Raw genomic sequence first — 14,703 nt, forward strand, 5'->3', positions numbered from 1 at the left:
GCCACGGGAAGCCTTTACGTATCCCACCTTCCTCTGGACAGGTACAACGGGGATAGGCGTAGTGGACCCGGAAATCAAAGTAATGTCCGCTGACGAGTTAGTTACTGCAGTATCTCTCTCGGGAACACTTTCAGTGACAACAGGCAAAATCACGGCCTGTCGCTCTTTTTCAACAGTAGCTGCAGCTTCCACTGTGGCAATACCTGTAGCCCAGTCCATACGATAAGCACAGGGCGACATGGTAGGTTGCACCACCACAAACAAATATTCTCCACATTGCGGGCAACAAACAAATGGACGGAGATGTATGGCCAGTCCTTCACACTTGTGGCAAAGCATGCCCAGCCCTTCAATATCTCCGACTATATAGAGAATAAACCTCCCCTGCAGTTTTAGACGAATGCCGGTGTCTGTAAGCAAGGTTCCGGTCAGCATAGCATCCGCAGCGGTGCTGGTAGTGAACATCTTTGGTCCCACAGTTGGTTGCATCACTGAAAAAGACATGGCCACACTCTGATCTTCTTCAGCACGATCACGAGGCCTCTCTTCTTCTCTGGCGCCAACACACATATATGCGTCCCACGCGGTATCAAGTAGGCTAGGCTCCTCCCACTTGTTCCTCTGATCACGTAGCTCCCGGGCTTTCACTGGCGCCCGCCGCCTACGCAGTCAGAAATAAAGTCCTGCAACTTTAACCTCTTCTTCTCCTGAGAAATTGACAAAGTCCAGCTTTCACCGTAAACTCCCGGCGAAACACTCCTCTAGGTTGCGGGAAGTTGATGGCCAACAAATCCCGGACGATGCCCCCACATGTAGCAATAACTCTCGGTGGAGCTGCTGGTTTAAAGCGGGCTGTTACCTTCAGTTCCGCCACCTCTGTTTCACCGCCACCGGGTCTAGGGTTTCGTTGAGTTTACCTCCGGACAATGTAGGCACCAAACACTTGAGTATCTTTTCCAACGCTTTAATGAACAGGTAATAAAGGAAGTAGCAGGAAAGAGGTAGAAGGAAAGTTGCAGGGAAGCTCAAATACCTTTTCTTAGTATTCTTTAGTACATTATCAGGAATTGAACACTTGTAGTTGAATGCACTCCCCTTGTGGGATTCAATCTTTGCCCGCCTGGATAGACCTCTCTCACTTGCCTAGCAGCCAGTACACAGCACAAACAAAAGTCTCTGCCACAGACTTGTTTGGAACAAAACCCGTACAATCCTCTGCCACAGGATGTAATGGTTTACGATGAATGTCAGACACAGTACTTGAACCTTTAAGCTAACCCGGCAGTACTATGCATCAAGATTACTTCAGTATACGTCCTCCAACCGAGTCACCAGGCCCCTCTCCAGACCAGATCTCTGCATGATCCTTCCATGACGGGTCCTCCCCTGGGATCTCCTCGGTTGTCCAGCTTCTTCACTCAGGATAGACAGCCCAGGACCATTCCTCTGCTGCTGTGGTAGGCACCAGACAGGCTTCTGGGCCCACCCACACGCCGCAGCGACGCGGGCCTCCGGAACAGAGGACTACGAGGTGGTATTCCTAGTGCATACCTGTCGGCCAGGAGGGCCAGCAGGTGGCTGAAAACGAACCCCTAAACATGGCGTCTGTCCCATAAATATCCTCTCCCAGAATGCAACTCGGAGGACCACCTCCACCGAGTTGTCTCTGGGACAGAGGAGCACTCATACGCTTCAACACGTTGCCTTTCCAACACCAGCCAATGGTGACAACGACACCCACCGGCACAGTGTGGAACCACACGCAACGTCAGCCAAGCTGGAACACAGGCAAATCTAACTTCACCTAACAAGTAACCCACAAGATTTACCTATCAGCAGTAGATTAAACATCTACCAGCGCTACATTTATAACATGTGACTATTGTTGTGTATTGTGGCAGGTCGGGATTTTTTCATGTAGATTGTAAAGTTACTGACAGGTGCACTTTAACAAAAAAAAAAAAAAATAGCTACAGGTTCTCTTGTGCAAAAAGTGTCATCAGCCCACGTGTTCCGGGTCCACGACCTCCCCCATTCCCCCTCCCCCATCAGAAGTCCTCGCGTTCTGTAAAGTCTGCAGATTCAGTAAAAAGGACATTCTGGCAATCAGCGTCTAATCTAAGAAAATGGCAAATCTATAGTTACAAATGAATGACATTTACTGCAATGACTTGTGCAGACTTCCTAATGAAGGGTTCCCAGAATCTCTCATCGTCTTCTTGCCTAGACTTGTGTCTCCCTGTGATGAGGAAAAAAATAATAATAATTCTATAGACAGCGCTGAGCGTCCGCACACACTGACCGCAAGAAAAGATCCGACTTTACACACCGGCTCCTTAAACATCGCAGCTTCAATATACAGGAGCATCTCCGAAAAATTCCAATATCATCAAAAAATTAATTCATTGTAATTCAATTGGAAAAGGTGAGACTCGTATATTTTATATGGATACACAGAGTGATAGATTTCAAGCATTTCTTTCTTTTTTTTTTTTAAATTTCGATGATTATGGCTTACAGTGAATGACAACCTAAAATTCAGTATCTCACAAAATTAGAATATTACATAAGACCAATAAAAAAAAAAAAAAAAAAAAAAAGGATTTTTTTTTTTAATCAGATCCTTTTGATCACAGCCGCGCCGTGTTGCTAGGACAAAGCGCAACCCCTGATCTGTGTAAAGAACCGCGGCTCTTCAACCATGTGACCAGCTGCGTCCAATCACAGCCGGTCACATGTAAACAAGGAGATGCCGGTAATCGGCGCTCCTCGCCTAACACTGACAGAGTGTGAGGAGAGGAGAGCCGATCAGCGGCATCTCCTCACAGGGGACAGCTAGGTATGTAGTCAGGGAACTGATCATCAGTGCCCTGATTACAATTAAGTGCCCACCACTGTCAGCAATCAGTGCCAACCAGTGCCCACAATTGCCACCAATCAATGCCCACAAGTTCCAGCAATCAGTGGCCATTAGTGATGCCAGTCAGTGCTGGCTATCAGTGATGCCCATCACTCCTGCCCATCAATGCCACCCATCAATGCCCATCAGTGCCTATCAGTGCTGCCTATCCATGCCCACCAGTGCTGCCTATCTGTGCCCACCAGTGCCGCCTATCTGTGCCCAGTGCCCCCCCCAGTGCCACTCATCAGTGCGCCTATCAGGTGGCACTGATATGCAGAACTGATGAGCACTGATAGGCAGCACTGATGGGTGGCACTGGTGAGCATTGATGAGGTGGCACTGATGGGCACTGATTAGGTGGCACTGATGAGGAGGCACGAATATGCTGCATTTATGGGCACTGATAGGTGGCACTGATATGTGGCACTGATGAGCACTATCAGTGCCCATAAGTGTGGCATATCCATGCCTCCTCATCAGTGCCACCTAATCAGTGCCCATAAGTGCCGTCTCATCAGTGCCCATCAGTGCCACTTCATCAGTGCCTATAAGTGCCGCCTCATCAGTGCCACACCATCAATGTCCACCAATGCCACCCATCAGTGCACCTATCAGGTGGCACTGATATGCGGCACTGATGAGCACTGATAGGCAGCACTGATGGGTGGCACTGATAGGTACTGATGAGGCGGCACTTATGCGCACCGATTAGGTGGCACTGATGAGGAGGCACAAATATGCTGCACTTATGGGCACTGATAGACCGTTGCTGAGGACGTCATGTGACGAAGCGCGCACAACGGCACCACGCTCTATACATCACCCCTAAGGCATACGAGAGAGGAGAACGCTGTCAGCGGCTGGTGAACACACACACCCCCACCTCCTCTTTATGCTTCTTAGGAGGGATTTTTAAACTTGCCAAATGCCTGGGAACTATTGATGCCCTATCCCATCTGGACTGGGTGGGAACACAATAGTCTTGGACTTTTTATTTTATTTTTTATTTTATTTATTATTTTTTTCACTTTACTTTATATAGTCTATTTTTTTCTTGTTTACAATCCCCGTTTTTGGACATATATGTTTTTTAAATAAAATGGTCATACTTTATTATGCCATGGAAGCTCTCTTTTCTTAAATTACGAGGGGATATAACACCGTCACGGACCGAGACGCATAGGAGATACCTACCACTAAACACAGCAGCACAGTGTCCATCTTCCAGCATAAACGCTTTACCCCTGCATGGAGCTTGGGGAGCTGATCACATCATAGGTACTACCGGAGCAAGCAGCAAGCGGAGCAACCCTGCTTTATTCACCACAGGCGTAATACCCCTGCTGGGGTTCCGGGAGCTGGTGAGTAGACAACCAAGAGGGGGAGCACTAGAGTCACCAGACAACTGTTGCTGCACCAAAGTCACCATTGGGAAGTTTACAAATATAGCACAACTTATGGGACTGTTATACCTGATCTGAGTTTTAATTGCTGGAATTTTGTGCATGAATAATATTTTTTGTCTTGCATACATGTGACTTTAACCCATGGTATATTGCACATAAGATCTCTGATTACAGCGGTGTTATCTATGTGCATAGCATGTATATTGATATATGTTTAACGTTAACTCCATGATATATCCAACTACTGATGAGGGTATATATCTATATATAAAAAGTATTTCATAGCGTAAGGGACATGGTCTCATTAAATGCACTTTATGGAATATAGCCTCTGGCTCTAATACCAGACGCTGTAGGACAACTCTTTGCCGTGCGACATTTGATTGGTTGTAATATAGTTTTTTCCAACTACACATCATTGTGCACATACCTATGCTCCTGTATTAATACTCTTTGTATAAGGGGACCTATCCCTTGAGGCTTAATACCTATAAAGACATAACCATCAGTAGCGGTTTATTACCTCTAAGGCTATCCCAGTCAAGTCTTTAGGTAGCGCCATTATACCCATACCACCATTTTCAATACTGATAGGTGGCACTGATATGTGGCACTGATGAGGACTATCAGTGCCCATAAGTGCAGCATATTCGTGCCTCCTCATCAGTGCCACCTAATCAGTGCCCATAAGTGTGGCATATAAGTGCCGCCTCATCAATGCCACACCATCAATGTCCACCTGTGCCACCCATCAGTGCACCTATCAGGTGGCACTGATATGCGGCACTGATGAGCACTGATAGGCAGCACTGATGGGTGGCACTGATGGATACTGATGAGGCGGCACTTATGGGCACCGATTAGGTGGCACTGATGAGGAGGCACAAATATGCTGCACTTATGGGCACTGATAGGTGGCACTGATATGTGGCACTGATGAGCACTATCAGTGCCCATAAGTGCGGCATATTCGTGCCTCCTCATCAGTGCCACCTAATCAGTGCCCATAAGTGCCGTCTCATCAATGCCCATCAGTGAAGGAGAAAAATTACTTATTTACAAAATTTACTGACAGAAACAAAGAAAACCTTTTTTTTTTTTTCCAACATTTTTGGTCTTTTTTTTTTCTTTTTAGGAAAAAATAAAAAACCCAGGAGTGATTAAATCCCACCAAAATAAATCTCTATTTGTGTGAAGAAAATGATAACAATTTCACATGTGTACAGTGTTGTATGACCGCGCAATTGTCATTCAAAGTGTGACAGCGCTGAAAGATGAAAAATGGCGTGGGCAAGAAGGGGGTGTAAGTGCCCCGGTACTGAGGTGGTTAATGAGCCCTTCCTCTTCTATTAGGAGTTCTGGTGGACAGCCGAGCCCCTCATCACTCACAAGTTTGGTTCTCCTGTATTGTCTTACTTTCGTGACATGGCGACCTTTATCGATACCCGATGCCAGTTGGCCGCAGTGGAAATGGTTAAGTGGATGTTGCCTCTTTCTACCCCCCCCCCCTTTGTCACCATGGAGGCAAAACAACAACAGTAAACGGATCTGCCCCCAAAACCTAAGAGGAATGGCACAAGCTGAATCTCTGTAATTTGTTCCGTAAGTGCTTTGACCCCAGGTTAGCCCCATGTGACATGGACGGATGTGTCTTTCAAGAGAGGCATGGCAGCCGGATTCCCGAGCTCGTGTCTCTATTACCTCTTTTATAGAGCGGTGGGCTGCCAGGGACCTCGGGTTTCAGGGTGGTCTCTAATCTCTACATCCTCCTGGTAATGGCTCAGAATCCTCTAACAGATTAGGATAACCAATTTGGGCTCTCCGAGCTTAGAAGGAAAGATATGGAGACCATACCATTATGTTTAATGTACAACTCTGCTAAGATAAAAAATTACCAGTCATGCACCGCTTAGATATCACTTTATGACCACCCACCTAATATTCAGTAGGTCCCCCTTTTGCTGCCAAAAGAGCCCTGCCCCCATCCAGGCTTGGACCCCACAAGTCCTCTGAAGGTACGCTGTGGTATCTGGCACCAAGCCTTCAGTGTCAGATCCTTTAAGTCCTGTAAGTTGTGAGGTGGGGCCTCCATGGATCGGACTTGTTTTTCCAGCACATCCCACAGATACTCGATTGGATTAAGATCTGGATAATCTGGAGGCCAAATCCACACCTCAAACTCCTTGTTGAGTTCCTCAAACCCTTCTTGACTAATTCTTGCCGTGTGGCAGGGAATATTATCCAGCTGAAAGAGGTCCCTGCCATCAGGAAATGCAGTTTCCATGAAGGGGTGTACTTAGTCACCAACAATGTTTAGGTAGGTGGTACATGTCACATCCACATGAATGGCAGGAGCCAAGGTTTCCCAGCAGAACTTTCTTCCAGAAGCGCATTTGTGAGGTCAGGCACTGATGTTGGGAGAGAAGGCTTGGCTTGCAGTCTCCGCTCTGCGCACCAGTGCACAAAGCAAGGTCCATCAAGACATGGATGAGCGAGTTTGGGGTGGAGGAAGTTGATTGTCCTGACCTCAACCCGACAGAACACTTTTGGAATGAATTAGAGCGGAGACTGCAAGCCTGGCCTTCTCGTCCAACATCAGCGCCTGACCTCACAAATGCTCTTCTGGAAGAATGGTCAAACATTCCCATAGACACCCTCCTAAACCTTGTGGACGGCCTTCCCAGAAGAGATGAAGCTGTTATAGCTGCAAAGGGTGGGCCAACTCAATATTGAACCCTACGGACTAATGCCCCGTACACACGATCGGACATTGATCGGACATTCCGACAACAAAATCCATCGGATTTTTTCCGACGAATATTGGGCCAAACTTGTCTTGCATACACACGGTCGCACAAACTTGTCGGAAAATCCGATTGTTCTGAACGCGGTGACGTAAAACACGTACGTTGGGACTATAAACGGGGCAGTAGCCAATAGCTTTCGTCTCTTAATTTATTCCGAGCATGCGCGGCACTTTGTGCGTCGGATTTATGTACACAGAATTTAAACAATCGGATTTCGTTGTCGGAAAATTTTATATCCTGCTCTCAAACTCTGTGTGTCGGAAATTCCGACGGAAAAAGTCAGTCGGAGCCCACACACGGTCGGAATTTCTGACAACACAATCCGATCGCACTTTTTTTCCGTCGGAAAATCTGACCGTGTGTACAGGGCCTTAGACTGGGATGCCATTAAAGTTCATGTAAAGGCAGGCGTCCCAATACTTTTGACAATATAGGGTATGTGAACGGAGCCAAAAAAAAAAAAAAACACTGACCCCCACCCTCCTTCTTTTGCATTTCACCAAAATCTCCCGATTTTCGCCTAAATTTGGGGAAATGATAGATCTCAGTTTGGCACATCCCCTAACAGCCAAAGTAGCATTTTCAGGAATATCCCAAAATCGGCGCCTTATTTAGTGTCCGCGGGATCGGTTCTTATTAACCCCTTATGTGTTGCCCCCCCCCCCCCCCCCCGCGGTCCTAACTTGTCAGCACACCGGCCCAATCCATCCCTCCGCATTTTGACGGACAGCTTGTTCCGAAAGGTGCGAACCGCTGACAGCGATAACCTCAATATTTGTCCATCTCACCCAAAAAAGAAAAACCAAAAAAACGCAACGTTAAGTTTACTTTTGGCAGGCGGCGGCTCTTTGTGACACCGTTTAATGTGTTCCTTTTGGCAGCCGGCGCAGAAAAACTGACAGACTTGTTCAGAAAGAGACGCAGGCCCAGCTGTTTCCTGCTTCCTCCGAAAAGTGATTTACGGGCCTTGTAAGAAAAAGAACAATGGCAGCTCTTCCAAATATTTGCAGCAGAAAAAAAAAAAAATCTCCCGTCTGCGCTAAAGTCATAAAAACGGACTTGTTAGTCGGTAAAATAAGCTTTTTTCGAAAATTATCACCTCCATCCTAGACGCTCACAAATCAGCCTCCTGGTTTTTTTTTTGTTTTTTTTTTAATTTTTGTATTTTTTTCCCCTAAGTAATCATGTTTTAAAAATTTCCATTTCAACAAAGTATGTTCTACCGCGGCCCCGCCGAGATTAAGAATGAAATGCCGGGAGGCGGACGCCAAAAAAAAAAAAAAAAAAAAAAAATGGCGGTTTATAGGTGAAGTTCTGTCTGATGGCAGAGAAATGGTGAGATTTCCTCCAGGGCTGCGATCTTTTTCATGAGTTGGGATTTGAGGGATTTTTTTTATTTTTTTATTTTTTTATGTCTGGGCAGAATAGTTATTTTTAACGCTTTTGCCTAAAGAAGACGAGAGCGCGGGGTGGAAGTGTTGAAACCACATCAAGACGACGAGGAAGTGAAAAGGCAGCCCAAATTTTTTTTTTCGTTACAATGTGGCAATAACAAAAAAAGGGAGGGGATTCCTCCATTAAAAAAAAAAGAAAAATTGCCAGTTTCTTTTCCATTTTCTGTGTAATTTTTTTTTTTTTTTGTAGACTCTGAGCCATCTAAACCCAACGACTAAAAGCTCCTATGAGATTTAACATGTCATTTCTAAACTTGTTTTTAATCTTCTGAAATCTGCAGCTTTCATTAACCACTTCAGTACCGGGCACTTACCCCCCGCCCCCTTCCTGCCCAGGCCAACTTTCAGCTTTCAGCACTGGCGCTGTTTAAATGACAATTGCGCGGTCGTGCTACGCTGTACTCAAACAGAATTTTTATCATTTTGTTCCCACGAATTGAGCTTTCTTTTAGTGGTATTTGATCACCTCTGCGTTTTTATTTTTTGCTAAACAAATTAAAAAAAAAACTAAATTTTTTTTTTTTTTAAAGTTTTTCTTTTGTTTCTGTTTGTAAAATGTTGTAAATAAGTATGTTTTCTCTCTCACTGATGGGTACTAATAAGGCGGCACTGACGGGCACCGATGAGGTGGCACTGACGGGCACTGACAATGGGCACTGATAGGCGGCACTGATGGGTGGCACCGATATGCAGCACTGATGGGCATTGATAGGCAGCACTGATGGGCACTCATGGGTGGCACTGGTGAGCACTGAAAGGCTGCACTAATGGGTACTTATGGGTGGCACTGATGGGCGGCACTGCTGGGCACTGATGGGCACTAATAGGCGGCACTGCTGGGCACTGATAGGTGGCACTGATGGGCACTGATAGGCGGCACTGCTGGGCACTGATAGGCAGCACTGCTGGGCACTGATAGGCGGCACTGATGGGCACTGATACGCGACACTGCTGGGCACTGATAGGCAGCACTGCTGGGCACTGATAGGCAGCATTGCTGGGCACTAATAGGCGGCACTGATGGGCACTTATAGGCGGCACTGCTGGGCACTGATACGCGGCACTGCTGGGCACTGATACGCGGCACTGCTGGGCACTGATAGGCAGCACTGCTGGGCACTGATAGGCAGCATTGCTTGGCACTGATAGGCGGCACTGATGGGCACTGATAGGTGGCACTGATGGGCACTGATAGGCAGCATTGCTTGGCACTGATAGGCGGCACTGATGGGCACTGATAGGCAGCACTGATAGATGGCATTGATAGCATAGCTCCCAACTGTCCCTGATTTGGAGCAATGTCCCTCTGTCCCTCTTTCCCCCTCATGTGTCCCTCATTTTGGTCTGATCTATATAGTTGTATATAAAATGCACTTTTTATCTATCAAAAAGTGTTCTCCGGTGCTAAACCTTTCATCTGATTTCTAAATTGCTGCATTTGTAAATTCAAAAAGGAATAAATTAAAAAAAAAAGCCCTTGTGGATTGAATTAATCTTTTTTTTCCCGTTAATTCACCATTAAGGGGGCGTGGCAGGGGGCGTGTCCTATATCTACATACATTCGCCAGTAGGTGTCCCTCATTCCCATCTCAAAATGTTGGGAGGTATGCTGATAGGCATCACTGATGGCACTGGCACTGGCAGGCATTGGGGATGGTCACCGGTTGGCAGCTGCCTGGGCACTGATTGGCATTTCCCTGGTGGTCTAGGGTGTTGGCAATCCCTGGTGGTCCTGGCGGTATCCTGGTGGTCCAGGATGGGGGGGGGGCTGCGCTGATAAACAATCAGCACAGACCCTGCCCCCGTCAAGAGAGCAGCCGATCTGCTCTCCTCTACTCACACCTGTCAGACGCGAGGGAGGAAAAGCCGATCAACAGCTCTTCCTGTCTACATCGTGATCAGCCGTGATTGGACATGGCTGATCACATGGTAAAGAGTCTCCGTCAGAGGCTCTTTACTGAGATCGGTGTAGCAGTGTGTCAGACTGACTCATCACAACAACGGTCGCCGCGATGCGCGCCCCCCACGGGCGCGCGAGAGAGCGGTCGTTCTGGAGGCCCGTCATATGACGTCCACCCAGAACGAGAGCCGCGCCGCCCAGCCGTCATTTGATGGCCGGCGGGTGGGAAGTGGTTAACCAATTGACCTCTGGAAGATTTACCCCCCCCCCCTTCATGACCAGGTCATTTTTATTTTTGCGTTACTGCGTTACTTTAACTGACAATTGCAATAGAACTTTCTTTTGGTGGTATTTGATCACCTCCGCTTTTTTTGGGCTATAAACAAAAAAAAAGGCAGACAATTTGAGAAAAAAAAAAAATTTTTTTTTTACTTTCTGATATAAAACATATTCGATGAACTCCTTCCCACTCGCGCTATAGCCGAAAGACGGCTACAGCATGGGCTTAACTTGCCTTTGGTCACAGATTGGAGTAAAGGGCCAATCACAGCGTCCCTTTACCACATGATCAGCTGTGTCCAATGACAGCTGATCATGGATGTAAACAGAAGAAAAAAAGTCATCAGCTGTCAGCGGGGTTACCCGCTGACAGCTGCATGTAAAAACAATTGCCGGCAATTAAAAACTGTGAAAAAAAAACAGTGTGGAGGTCCCCCCCCCCATCCATACTGGGCTCTTCAGGTCTGGTATGAATTTTAAGGGGAGCCCCACACCAAGTTTAAAAAATATATGAAAAGGGCATGGGGACCCCCCAAATCCATGCCAGACCCTTATAAAAGCATGCAGCCTGGTAGGCCAGGAAAGGGGGGGGGGTGAGCGAGCCCCCTCCCCCTGCTCCTGAACCATACCAGGTCACATGCCCTCAACATGAGCGGGGGTGCTTTGGGGTGGAGGACTCTGCCCCCTCCCCTAAAGCACCTTGTACCTATGTTGATGGGGACAAGGGCCTCTTCCCCACAACCCTGGCCAGTGGTTGTGGGGGTCTGCGGGCAGGAATATGGAAGCCCCCTTTAATAAGGGAGGCTCCCAGATCCTGCCCCCCCCCCCCATTTGAATGAGTAGAGGGTACCCCTACTGATTCATTAAAAAATTTTGGCAGTTCTTGTCATGTTCCTTATTTAAAAAAAAAAAAAAAAAAAAAAAAAAACCAACAACAATGTCCCTCGGTGTAGATCCATCGTCAATCCCGATGCCCGCCGATGCCCGCCACCACAGCCGCCGCCACTGTTTGTGATTAGGGGAAGCGCTACACTGTTATTTATGAATTATGTAGTAATAAGGGGGAAGGGGCTCCCCTTTGTGCCCCCCCCCTATGTCTGCCGCCAACGCCGCCACCCTGAAGAAAAAAAAAAAAGTCAGCACCAGAGGAAGGCTGCCGGCGCCTGACAGCTGTAAGAGTTACAATATGTACATTTGTGATTGGGGGAAGTGCTACACTCTTATTTATAAATCACACTCACCGGCCACTTTATTAGGTACACCTGTTCTATTGCTTGGTAACACAAGTTGCTAATCAGCCAATCACATGGCCGCAAATCAATGCATTTAGGCATCTAGATGTGGTGACAACGACTTGCTGAAGTTCAAACCGAGCATCAGAATGGGGAAGAAAGGGGATTTAAGTGACTTTGAACGTGGCATGGTTGTTGGTGGCAGACGGGCTGGTCTGAGTATTTCTGGGATTTTCACACACACAACCATCTCTCGGGATTACAGAGAATTGTGGGAAAAAGAGAAAATATCCAGTGAGCGGAAGTTGTGCGGAGGAAAATGCCTTGTTGATGTCGGAGGTCAGAGGAGAATGGACAGACTGGTTCCAGATGATAGAAAGACAACAGTAATTCAAATAACTACTTGTTACACCCAAAGTATCTAGAATACAATCTCTGAACTCACAACACATCCACTTTGAAGCAGATGGGCTACAGCAGCAGAAGACCACACTGGGTGCCACTCCTGTCAGCTAAGAACAGGAAACTGAGGCTACAATTGGCACAGGATCACCAAAATTGAGAAGATTGGAAAAACGTTGCCTGGTCTGATGAGTCTGGATTTCAGCTCTGACATTCAGATGTTGGGGTCAGAATTTGGCGCATGGATCCATCCTGCCTTGTATCACCGGTTCAGGCTGGTGGTGGGGGTGTAATGGTGGGGGGGATATTTTCTTGGCACACTTTGGCCCCCTTAGTACCAATTGATCATGGTTTATACACCACGACCTACCTGAGTATTGTTGCTGACCATGTCCATCCCTTTATGACTACAGTGTCCCCATCTTCTGATGGCTCCTTCCAGCAGGATAATGCACCATGTCACAAAGCTCCAATCATCTCACCACTGGACAATGAGGTCCCTGTCCTCCAATGGCCTCCACACTCCCCACATCTCATCCAATAGAAAATGGGATATTCGGCATCATGGATGTGCAGCCAACAAACCTGCAGCAACTGTGTGATGATATCATGTCACTATGGGGCAAAATCTCTGAGGAACGTTTCCAACACCTTGTTGTATCTATTCCACCAAGAATGAAGACAAAAGGGGGTCCAACCTGCTACTAGCAAGGGGCACCACAGAAAGGGGGTCCAACCCGATACTAGCAAGGGGCACCTCATAAAGGGGGTCCAACCTGCTACTATCAAGGGGCACCTCATAAAGGGGTCCAACCCACTACTATCAAGGGGCACCTCATAAAGGGGGTCCAACCCGCTACTAGCAAGGGGCACCTCATAAAGGGGGTCCAATCTGCTACTAGCAAGGGGGACCTCATAAAGGGGGTCCAACCAGCTACTAGCAAGGGGGACCTCATAAAGGGGGTCCAACCCACTACTAGCAAGGGGCACCTCATAAAGGGGGTCCAACCCGTTACTAGCAAGGGGCACCACAGAAAGGGGGTCCAACCCACTACTAGCAAGGGGCACCTCATAAAGGGGGTCCAACCCGTTACTAGCAAGGGGCACCTCATAAAGGGGGTCCAACCCGCTACTAGCAAGGGGCACCTCATAAAGGGGGTCCAACCCGCTACTAGCAAGGGGGACCTCATAAAGGGGGTCCAACCCGCTACTAGCAAGGTGGACCTAATAAAGTGTCCGGTGAGTGTATGTAGGAATTAATGGGTAGGAGTTCCCCTTTTTGCCCCCCCTGGTCACACAGACCCTTATCTGCCCACTCCCGGGAGACTTCCCTTCCACCCACACCCATATTCATAGACAGCTAAAAATACGTCCAGAAACAAAGACGCACACACACCTTGTGCCATGATGATACAACGTCCCTTGGCACGGCTGGCGCAGACAGATACTCCGAGAACATAAAAATCTATTATGAGGACCAGACAAGTGAAGACGCTCGGCGCACAATGGAAAGTCCGAGGACAAGTCCAGAGAGCCGAGAGCCGTAACCACCCAATATTTTCATATATCCATTCACCTCTCTGGAAAGATCGCACCTTGTAAATTGTGGCCGGACGCTGAAAAATATCCATAAATTACATTGTTTGGGTCGGAAATTTGCAGCAAGCCGGAGCACCGGAGGAAGCGACCATTAACCACGAGGATGCCGGGAAGGAAGCGCCGGAGAAATATCTACATTGAGGCTCTCCTATAAAATTCTAGGAGAATAGATAATCGGGGCTTTTCCCTTTAATTCCCATCGGCCCTTCTAACGTTACAATGTATCCAATCACACAGAATTACAGAGATTAATAAACCAGGGGGTGAGATGCCGGCTCAGAGATAACACAATCATGTAAATCCTGGTGCCTGTGCCGTTCTTGGCTGTGTTCATAAATGTGTGACAAACAGCCCCCTGCTGCACCCCCTCACCTTGTGATTTGCTACAAAGTTACAATGTACAGTCTGATCACTGGGGGAGGGGGAGACTGAGGAAATGCTTCCTCCTCCTTCTACAAAGTTACAATGTACAGTCTGATCACTGGGGGAGGGGAGACTGAGGAAATGCTTCCTCCTCCTTCTACAAAGTTACAATGTACAGTCTGATCACTGGGGGAGAGGAGACTGAGGAAATGCTTCCTCCTCCTTCTACAAAGTTACAATGTACAGTCTGATCACTGGGGGAGGGGAGACTGAGGAAATGACTCCTCCTCCTTCTACAAAGTTACAATGTACAGTCTGATCACTGGTGGAGGAGGAGTCTGAGGAAATGCGACTTCCTC

This window comes from Aquarana catesbeiana, linkage group LG12 (assembly GCF_042186555.1).
Source record: "Aquarana catesbeiana isolate 2022-GZ linkage group LG12, ASM4218655v1, whole genome shotgun sequence".
Classification (NCBI taxonomy): Eukaryota; Metazoa; Chordata; class Amphibia; order Anura; family Ranidae; genus Aquarana; species Aquarana catesbeiana.